Source organism: Limulus polyphemus, unplaced genomic scaffold (genome assembly GCF_000517525.1).
Source record: "Limulus polyphemus unplaced genomic scaffold, Limulus_polyphemus-2.1.2 Scaffold2067, whole genome shotgun sequence".
NCBI classification, from domain to species: domain Eukaryota; kingdom Metazoa; phylum Arthropoda; class Merostomata; order Xiphosura; family Limulidae; genus Limulus; species Limulus polyphemus.
Window position 1 is genome coordinate 148450 of NW_013667677.1, and position 10114 is coordinate 158563.

Sequence of the window (10114 nt, forward strand, 5' to 3'; positions counted from 1 at the left end):
CAATTAATCCATTTAGTTAAACTAAATAGGAAAAAGTTTATTACTGTGTGTAAGCCCACTAGTATGCTCACTGTTTTTATTAATATAAACAAATAATATTAATATATATATATATATATATATATATATCTGTACATAGACCACAAAACCAAAATGGCTAATATTACTGTTAACAATGAAATGATGTGTGAACATAGGAAAGACAGTTATGATTAACAATTGTTATATATTTATGGTAAATGTTTAATAATATTTGTCTTACTTATGAACTGGTAATGAATTGTATGTGTTGAGCACTGACTTTTTATGTTGGTTTTGTGAAATAATTTGAAGAAATATGCCAAGGTTTAACTTTAAAATCTGTATCACACACACACACAAAGTGCTCAATAAAACTGGATAGCTAAATAATATTTAAAACTTTTTGATTTTCAAAAATTTGAAAGCTGTGTGTGTGTAAGTAAAATAGGTGTAAAATGCAAAACTGTTTTCCACACATAGGTACAAGTAAAAAGAGCTTCTGGACCACTTTCCCAGGAATTCTGTGATTGGCAAGTATAAATTCAGTCTGCAACCTTATACTGCAGGAGCATACAAACTGAAGGTAAAGGATAGTACTATGAGCTTCTTAACGAGATCTGTGGCACAAACCTGCTGAAGTTTTTTGTAATTATAAAGCAATAGGCTATTACAGTGTTTGACATTTCACCCTCTATTTATCATGCATATTTATTATATTTCAACAGAGTTAGACTCCTACAGAAACACAATGAGTGGACCATACAGGGTTATCCAACATAGAGATAAAAGCAAAATTCAAACCTTCCAAAACTACAGTTGAAAAAATAATAATGCAGACAGTAGTATGAAAAATGACATTTCTCCAAAATGTGCCCAACATTAAGTCTTAACATTGCATTTCAAAATGTAAATATGAATATTTAAACACACTGTTAACAACAGGTGCATTATGGACAAGTATATGTGCAGTTCCTTATTTTGTAATGCTTAGTCATAAAAACTTCAAATTTGGATGCTGTAAAATTTTAAAATTAGTTCCATATGCAATATTTTTTGGGGGCTAATAATTCAGTGATTATTGCATTACAGCTCACATATTGTACTATCATAAGATTAACTTTTTTTTATAATTTTATTTAGCATTTTGAGTTGATTGCAATCACTATCAATTTCATAATATTTGTAACTACTATTTTTCAAATCACATACTTTTTATTTCCTTAAACACAAAATTGCTTATAAGAATTTAAATGTATATTCCATGATATTTCTTCACATTTTCATTTCTTTGCTTTAATGTACTTCACTACGAAATATTTACTACCTGCTTTTGCTTTTACCGCCACTGTTATTTTAATTCTGTTGGATTCTCTAACCAAGAGTACAGAAAATATTTCTAAGCCAGAAATGTATTAACAAAGTCACAAACCATGAAAGAAAGAAAGAAGTTCAAAAGCAACGAAACACACTCACATTTACTCAAATATTTAGTTACTATTACTTCTACTTTCACTCAGAAACATGTCCAAATACATGTAATAACATGACATGGATAACCACATTCACTTAAATTGTTAAAACAACAGATACCCTTTTCATATGGTTCAAAAAAGGGGGATGGCACTGACTGTTAACATACAGCAACATAATACTTCACCGTGTTAAACTAGGATGTAAAAAATATGCTTATATAGGCTATTGTTGGTGCTACTTGTAAATGTAAGAGCAGACCAAGTATAAAGTTTTAAGATCACAGGGTGATAAAAAATGTGCACAGTATTTTTTTTTTAAATGTTAATACTGATGTGCTATTTATTTCACTTTTTTGAGTGATCAATACTGAAGCATTTGCTACAACTCAAATACTAAGGATTTCAAGAAATGTAGTCCTAATTAACATATAAAGTAATATATAGGGAAATGACAAATATACAACTTCAAGTATTTAACAGAAACCTAGAGAAATATAGAAGACCAAAGTATGTTATAAAAAATGTGAACAATAACAAGCAAACACTTTACCAAGTAAGGATGAGACAAATTCAAAACACATTGCATGAACTAGCTGGATATACATTCCACGCCTTGACCCAAGAAGTTAGAAACTAACACTTATGATTACCAGCACCGAATAGATGAGATACCATGAGAGAAAGCAATGACTGTTTATACTAGAAATCATCATTATAGGAAGCAACTTCGTAAAAAAATAATTAGCAGAACTTTGAAGAGTCAACAAGTGGAAGGGTATCTGTAAAAAAAAATGGAAGTTACACAGTTTGCCTCTGTATGTTCTGAGACAATAATCTTGGGTGTTTACACCAATGACAATGAATAAATGCAGAGAAATAGTTCCATACAAACCAATTAACAAGTGGTTATGGTTGTGGTTTGGTGGATGATTCCACTAGTGCCAATTAATCCTTTTGGTATGAGCACCTGCAATTTGCAGGGAGTCATAAGGAAATTTTCCTTGTGCAACAATACATACTGTAACTCTGAGATTTAACATATTCTCACAAAAAGATTTTGTTAAAAGATTATAAGTATCTTGTACACAAAGGATGACATTATTTTAATTAAGTCTTTCCCCTAAAAAAAAAATGTTATTTACCTGTTGTAGTTATTTAAAATAAAACTCTTCATCTAATAGTTCGAGTGCAAGGTGATTTTTATATTAAGTATAAAAATACTTTTCTTCATCTTATAGTTTTCATATTTCATTTGCATAACCTCTAGAACCTCCTAAATGAATATCAAATGTTTTTTTAAGGTAAATATTCATATTTTATTTTCTCTACCATATCACTAACTGTAGATATCACCATCAACATGGTGCAATAAACTGTTTAAAATTAAGAAATAGAAAAAATGTACATACCTTTTAATTTTCATAGAATATCTTGAAAGACCTTCTTATGGTTATATTTGTAATTTCAGATCTTTTCCTTTTCACATATAGTTTGGTTTGTTTTGAATTTCGCACAAAGCTACACGAGGGCTATCTGCACTAGCCATCCCTAATTTAACAGTGCAAGACTAGATGGAAAGTAGCTAGTCATCACAACCCACCGCCAACTCTTGGGCTACTCTTTTACCAATGAATAGTGCACATATAGTTAATTTTTAGTGTTTTATTTTCCTTTCTTGTCCATCACTTTTTATCACTCATCTCTGCACAAGTTAACAGTGCCCTAGGGACTGAATTTACAGTATTTTCAGCAGTTATGCACAAACCTTCAGCAAAATTATCTTCCCTTTGTGCAAGATCTTAAGCCTTGAGAACTAACGCAAAGTATGATGTATATTTAAAATTTTTTTAAACCTTTCAATTATGCATTTGACAAAATTTATTACTTGTTGCTACTACTTTGAAACTTACATGTCCATACAGCAAGTAAATGTACTTAATTGTCTAGACATGCATCTACAGGTCTGGCATTATCTGAGTCAAGATAGAGTGCAAAAGTTGAGATTTTTCACAGCTAGTGGATCATGTGACAACACAGAACTGAAGCTTGATAGTAATGTTGTTTAATTAAATTTTGAATGTAACTCAGTGACTTGTGCAGAAAAGTGTTTAAAAGGGTTCCTGTTGTAAAAAGGTTAAGTTGAAAGAAGTACTTGTAAAAGTAAATCCACTGGACTTATTGAGAAATCGTTTAACCCTACTGAGACAGTATGTCATCACTTACATTCAAAATTTTACTGAACTACTATTTTATGAATGCATGTCAATAAGTTTGACATCAAATTATAGATTATAGTTAGAATTTTAGTGTTATACATTAGTTAATTTCTTGTTTTAAAAGTAAATATCAAAACAAAATTGCTAAATATTGATTTTTGTGTCACATGGTATGTTTGGTTTGGTTCCTTTTTATGATGCTCACAAATATAACTTCTATAGTTTCTTACAAATTAGAAACTCAAATTATTGATACAGACTAAAATATAAAATAAGAACCTCCTATCTTTCCTGTTTGCCGAGATATCATTCTATTTAGGGAATCCACCACAGTGGTCCTACCTCCCCCTTTTCTAATTTTGAAATACTAGATTACATACTAATCAAAAGCTCAGATTTTCCTCCATGTGATTTTCTCAGCCTTTGTAAGATTTTATGGGCTAAATAACCGTCTTATTCTTTCAAGGCTTGAAGAGTAGAGGTAAGAAAAAAAAAAGGTGATCAGATATGATATTTTTTAGACCCAAATGCACTTTAGCTACCATGTCCATTAAATTACAGTGAAATTATTTGGTATTGATATGGAAATTTATAATTTCTTGTTATTTCAAAATGCATATAAAAACCCAAAACGATTATTTTATTTTACATCCTCCATGTGCAAAATTTGACAAGGCTTAGCAGTTTATGGCAAACTTCCTAACATTAATGATCATAAGTAGTAGAAATCATTGTTTTCTCAATTTCTTCATTTACTGTTCTATGTTTTAAGAACAATAACTGAAATTTAAGAATTTATTTGTAATAGTAATAATATATATATATTCACATATGTATTATAACTGAAATGTGACTATTTTACAAAATACTAGTGCACTAGTAGTACAAAGCTAAGACAGTTGCACTTTGTAAAGGCCAGTTTTATGCTATTGAACATGGTAAAATAAGCTACACATATCCCACGTGACTGCAACTTTTATTACACTATTGTTAGTCGGACACAAGTGAAAGGTAAATAAAACAAAAATAATAACTATAAACAGATGCGTAATGCTGTGAGATTTAAGCTATTTAGAATAAAAATTTGTGGTTTCCTGTTACAAAATTCAGATAAAAAGCTATTTTTAAACCTTAAAATCAAAGTTACTTTGCATGTTGGATAGTCAACATTTCGAAAGAAAATATATCATCACAAATCTTTAATTTAAAAAAACTGATATTTTGTGTATGGAAGTCTTGTAATGTTTATTGATAATATGCAAAATTCCATGAAGATATGTATACATTATAAAAATCATAGTGTGACTAATAGATAATTTATAATTTGGTGGTTAGGTGCTGGGTGGATTCCACCCAGCCCCTAGTCATAGTTTAACTTCATGTTTCAAGACTGACTGGGCAGAATTTGTGTGTCACCAGATTTTGTGTGCCTAAAGAATTGTGTAATTCTTTTTTGATGTGTAACTTGGAGCTTTCTTTGCATGTTTTCACTCCCAAGCTTTCAGCAGAGACCTTTCAGTTTCTGCTGAATTTTCACCACTTTCAATTTCACTTAGAGTGAGAGCACATCTGGCTCTTAGGTGTATCTTGGCTTTGTTTGTATTTACCCGTGAACTAGTATAGCTTTCTTTCACGCTAAACATGAAACAGCTTAAAATGTAGAGTTTGCTCCACTTATAAAGTAAGAGGATGTTTGGAGCAAAGTATCTGTAGTGAAATCCACATAAGAACTTGGATTTCACCAAAGTTATTTAAACTTTAGATTGTACTTTACTGTGATTCACTTAAAAGTTTATTTTTCTTTTAGCCTGTTTCTTCAGATTTAGTTTCACTTACCTGAACTGACAAAAAGACTTATTTTCATTAAATCTACACTAGCTCTTGTTAGTTCTACATTCACACACACACACACACACACCAATCACATGCCTTATTGTGTATTGTATTGTATATTGTAGCGTAAATTGTGATTTCATCATTAAATATTATTTGTTTGAAACTGACTCGTCTCTTTCATCAGAACCCATCTGTTGAAACTCGAAAGAAAATATATCTCCAAAACCTGAGGTCTGAAAACCTCCTATTATTACTGGGCCTAACTTTCCACACTGCAGGCTAACCTGAGATACTGCAGCAATAATGTACGGTGACATCCAGCATATCAAGATATCTTGAATGAAATCTAGTAATCAATATATGCTTTATATTACAGTCTATACTACAACTGTTCTTTTAAGCCTGGTAAACTATCTATCATTGGGATTTATTAATAATAATAACTAATGCTGTCTTTCTATTATTGTGTAAATCCAGCTTGCTTATACAAGGCTTTCAACCACTGTTCTTACACAATTTTAAGCTAAATGATGGCTCACATGATACACTTGGGCACTTCAATTATATAAAATTCATATTAGTCATGGACCAATTCACTGAAGCACAACAAGGAAACAACTAGTGCACTTATATGAGTAGTGCTAGGCAATTAACCCAATTACCTACAAGCATCAAAGAGTGTAACATAAAATAATTGGTTAACCCACCTTATGCATATGGCTGGAACAAAGTACATATGTCACAACTTTTTTAGTTACATTCAAAATTTAAACAACCTTATTATCAATGTATATTAATAAACTTGGCATCAAAACATAGTTTATAATTCACATCTTTATAATGTCCAAGTTTTAATTTCTTAATTTTAGAATAAAATTTCCAAGAAATCTCTATCTTCACTTCTCTGTGACAAGTGATGCATCTATTCTCTCTTTTAGTTTTTATATCTTTAACAACATGGTCTTCAAATTGTCCAAGTAATAGAAACACAAACTATTCATAATTACAAGCAAGAATATACAATTCAAACATCCGATCTTCTAGACTTGCTGAGATATCAAACAATGTGTTAAACCCACTAGAGAAACCCCTCTCATTTGTCTCAGTTTTCAAGACAAATATTTAATTATTTCTGTACATTGCTGATAGACAAGTTTATAACCAACAGAAAGAACAGATTTTTTTTTTTAATAGATTTTATGATTCTTTGTATATTTTTGTTGGTGAAAGACAATAGTTAAGAATAGGTGCTTGATTTGTTTTAAGTAAATGCTCCAAGTAGTAAAGCAATTTTTAACATATTTATAGCTTAGTTACAAATTCACGTAGTTTTAGGTCATTCTATCCTGGTAAATGATTACTTTTTGTATTCTAAAATGTGGATTTGAAAACTACACGAATTTTCTTCGGACAACCAATGTAGTGAGCAATAATTGAGGCCTGCAAAAACTGCACATATTGTACGTGTTGTATAGAAATAGCTAATGGAGCCCTACTGTAATTTACTGTTTTTAACAGGACAGTTGCTGCTCCATGTGATTCAAAGTAGAACAGTAAAACCATACAATTAAAAAGAAATCGGACATGAAAAGGCTAGCAGTTGATATTGTGAAGTTAAATGAAGAACTTGTGACAAATGATGTATTCAAAGAAGGAAAAAAAACGTTTATTCATTTTATTGCATATTTTGTGGCTTTTTACTTCATGCTAAATATATTGTTATGGTAGAGGAAAATAAGAGATAAAATACACTTTCTAGATCAGCATTTCTCAATATTTTCAATACTAAGAATGGGCTCGCTGTCACGGACCACTAAATTCCAAGAACAACAAAAAACTATTATAATATATGTATGAATATCCTGTCAGTTTTTGTTTATTTTCATGAAATCCAATAAATATTATTCTAGAGTCTATGTAAATGAAATATGAGAACTCTAAAATCAAAATAAGTTTTTCGTATTCTTAACGTTTTCCAGCAGCACATTCCAGGGGGAAAATGACAACATGAAATTTTGAAAAAATTGTGATGTATTCCCCAAACTTCCTCCAAAATAAAACTATAACAACATGTTGAAGTATTAAATTTTATTAACCTTTTGCTTTGGACGAAGTAGTTAAAGAAAATTGAAACTGTTAGCCTAATTGTCAATTTTTGACTGTTAACTGTTGGAATTATTATTCAGATGGCAAAAATAAATAAATTACCCACCTGAGCAGAAACAGCTTTTACATGGACCAATCTAAAGCCACAGATCTGCAGCCTCTGCATTCATTGGAGGCTTCATTTTAGCTCATATAGTTTGGAAACAGTAACTTTTACGTGTTGGTGATATTGAGAGCTGTGAAATTCAACTACCTGCATATTTTTTTTTCAATTTTCCTGTTTCTGAAGCTTTATAAACATATCAACTGAAACCTGGGACTATTTTCCTTCTCACAATTTTCCATACACCTTCCTTGCTTATATAGTTACACCAGAATGTAAATTTTAACATTTCAAGTCACCTCTAGAGGGTGAGTACGACTTTTTGTTGTCTTTAGTTATCATATTTTATTATCTGTAAGCTATATGTTTATTAATTGTTTTGGCAGTTCATTTTCTGTTTATAAGAACTCAAGTTTAGCACCTTTAAGCCATCAATTGAAGGTAACATTGCATTTCATCCTCGGTCAAAGGTAGTAAACATTGCATCTTTTAAACAATTAAATGAGTAAAAATAGGCCATTGATGAGTTTTATAAATAAAATAAATTGGAATAAATACTATCCATTTATATTAGTTTCAATACTTCAGATTAATTTTTTACTGCACCATTTATTTCAACAAATTGGCCTTGCATATGACATCATTAGGCCTACTAAGGTATATGTATCAAAACTGGCTATCAGTGCAACTCCATTACCCGACTGACATATGTGTAATGGCACAAGAAATAGCTATGTTATGTAGTGATTTTGATTGTATTTTAAGTCATAGACTAACAAAAATAAATTAAATTTATATTTTAAAATGTATCATAATTATCTTGAAATGTCTGTGTTTAAGATTTGTAAAATACTTTATTAAAAAATCTGATTTGTTATGTACAACAGACTTGTAAATATTTACTAAAAGATTGTCAAATATTGTGAAGACACACTTAATAAGTTCAGTTATAGTAGGTATAGTTCCACAGTTACAAGTTGAAATGTTACAGCAAAAATGTTTGAATCCTTTAAAACACTTAAATGAGTCTTTGTGTGTACACAAAGCAATAATAGATAGTTATATAAGTGATCAATAAACAACAGTTCCTCTTGTGACAGCACAATGAAAAAACAACAACCAGAAAACCTCACCCACCACCAACAAAAATCAGGCACTGGTGAGGGTTAAGAAATGAAGGGTTATTACAGTTAACATGCCTATTCACTTAAGTTAAAAGTCAATAAAACTGATATTCTACACAACTTATGGGGGGGGGGGGGTCAGCAAAAATAATTTATCTTGGATTCATAAACATCCAATATTTTAGACTTACCAATATAAATGATTTTTTTCTCTCTGTGTCTTTATATTTAAATTATCAACATTATTTTGCACTTACACATTTAAACCTCCTTATATTGCACATATTTTAGGCCAAAATTAAACTCCATATTATCTTAATTATGATATAAATGAAAAATGTGCTGTTAAATGTACTTATGTTGTTGAATCTAAATAATTTCATTGTTTTCTTTTCAGATGATGCAGCCAGTGCTAGCCACATTCAGCCTGTTTTTTGAGTAAATAAAATTTTTTTATTATTAAACACATTGATGCTGCAGCCAAGCTACAAATAGTACAGTTTGTACCTTTTTGTATATTACTATGAAAGACTACTCTATGAAGATTTAAGACTTTAGTCAAACTGCAAAAATTCAATAGCTGTGTATCACTAAATGCAGGACCAACATAATCTACCAATACTAAAGATGCTAAAAATGCACTTGTATAAACGATGTTGGAGGAAGCAAAATAAAAATAATGAATAGTGAATTTACAGATCCATAATTGATGAAACAGCAAGTGTAAATGCAATGAAAACATGAATTAGTTTGCTTGCACATAAAAAAAATAGTAACAGTGAAATAGTTAATGATGACAAGATGGAAACCATGAATAAACAACAGTGTTAAAGGTTATCAACACACTTAACATAAGTCACAACAAATTAGTAAGGTTAGACTTTGATTCAGCTTCTATAATAACCTGATCACACACACATATGCACTCAAATTGTGTGTTATTATGAAGAAAATAATTCCACATTTAGTTTTTACATTGAATGCAATGCTCACAGTATGGTTTTGAGTATCAAGAATGATAGAAACAAAATTCAAACTGTGGCTGACTACAGAGTAACCATAAACCAAATATTTAAATTATACAAATATCAAGTAGACCTCAAGTACCATTTAAAAGAACTGAACAAAAACTAACATGAATAATTCTGAAATAAGTACAATTACATTTTTACCTAAAATTAAGTGTTATTAGGAGTTTAGTATGATTAAAAAAAAAAGGGGAAAATAATAACGAAA

At 30.1% G+C, this 10114-nt stretch overlaps 1 protein-coding gene across 6 annotated transcripts in view; it reads right to left on the minus strand.

The window, feature by feature from the left end:
• LOC106465835 (CREB-binding protein-like) overlaps window positions 1–10114 on the minus strand; it is a 122672-nt gene that overhangs the window by 79615 nt on the left and 32943 nt on the right. The gene's annotated exons all lie outside the window — the stretch shown is intronic.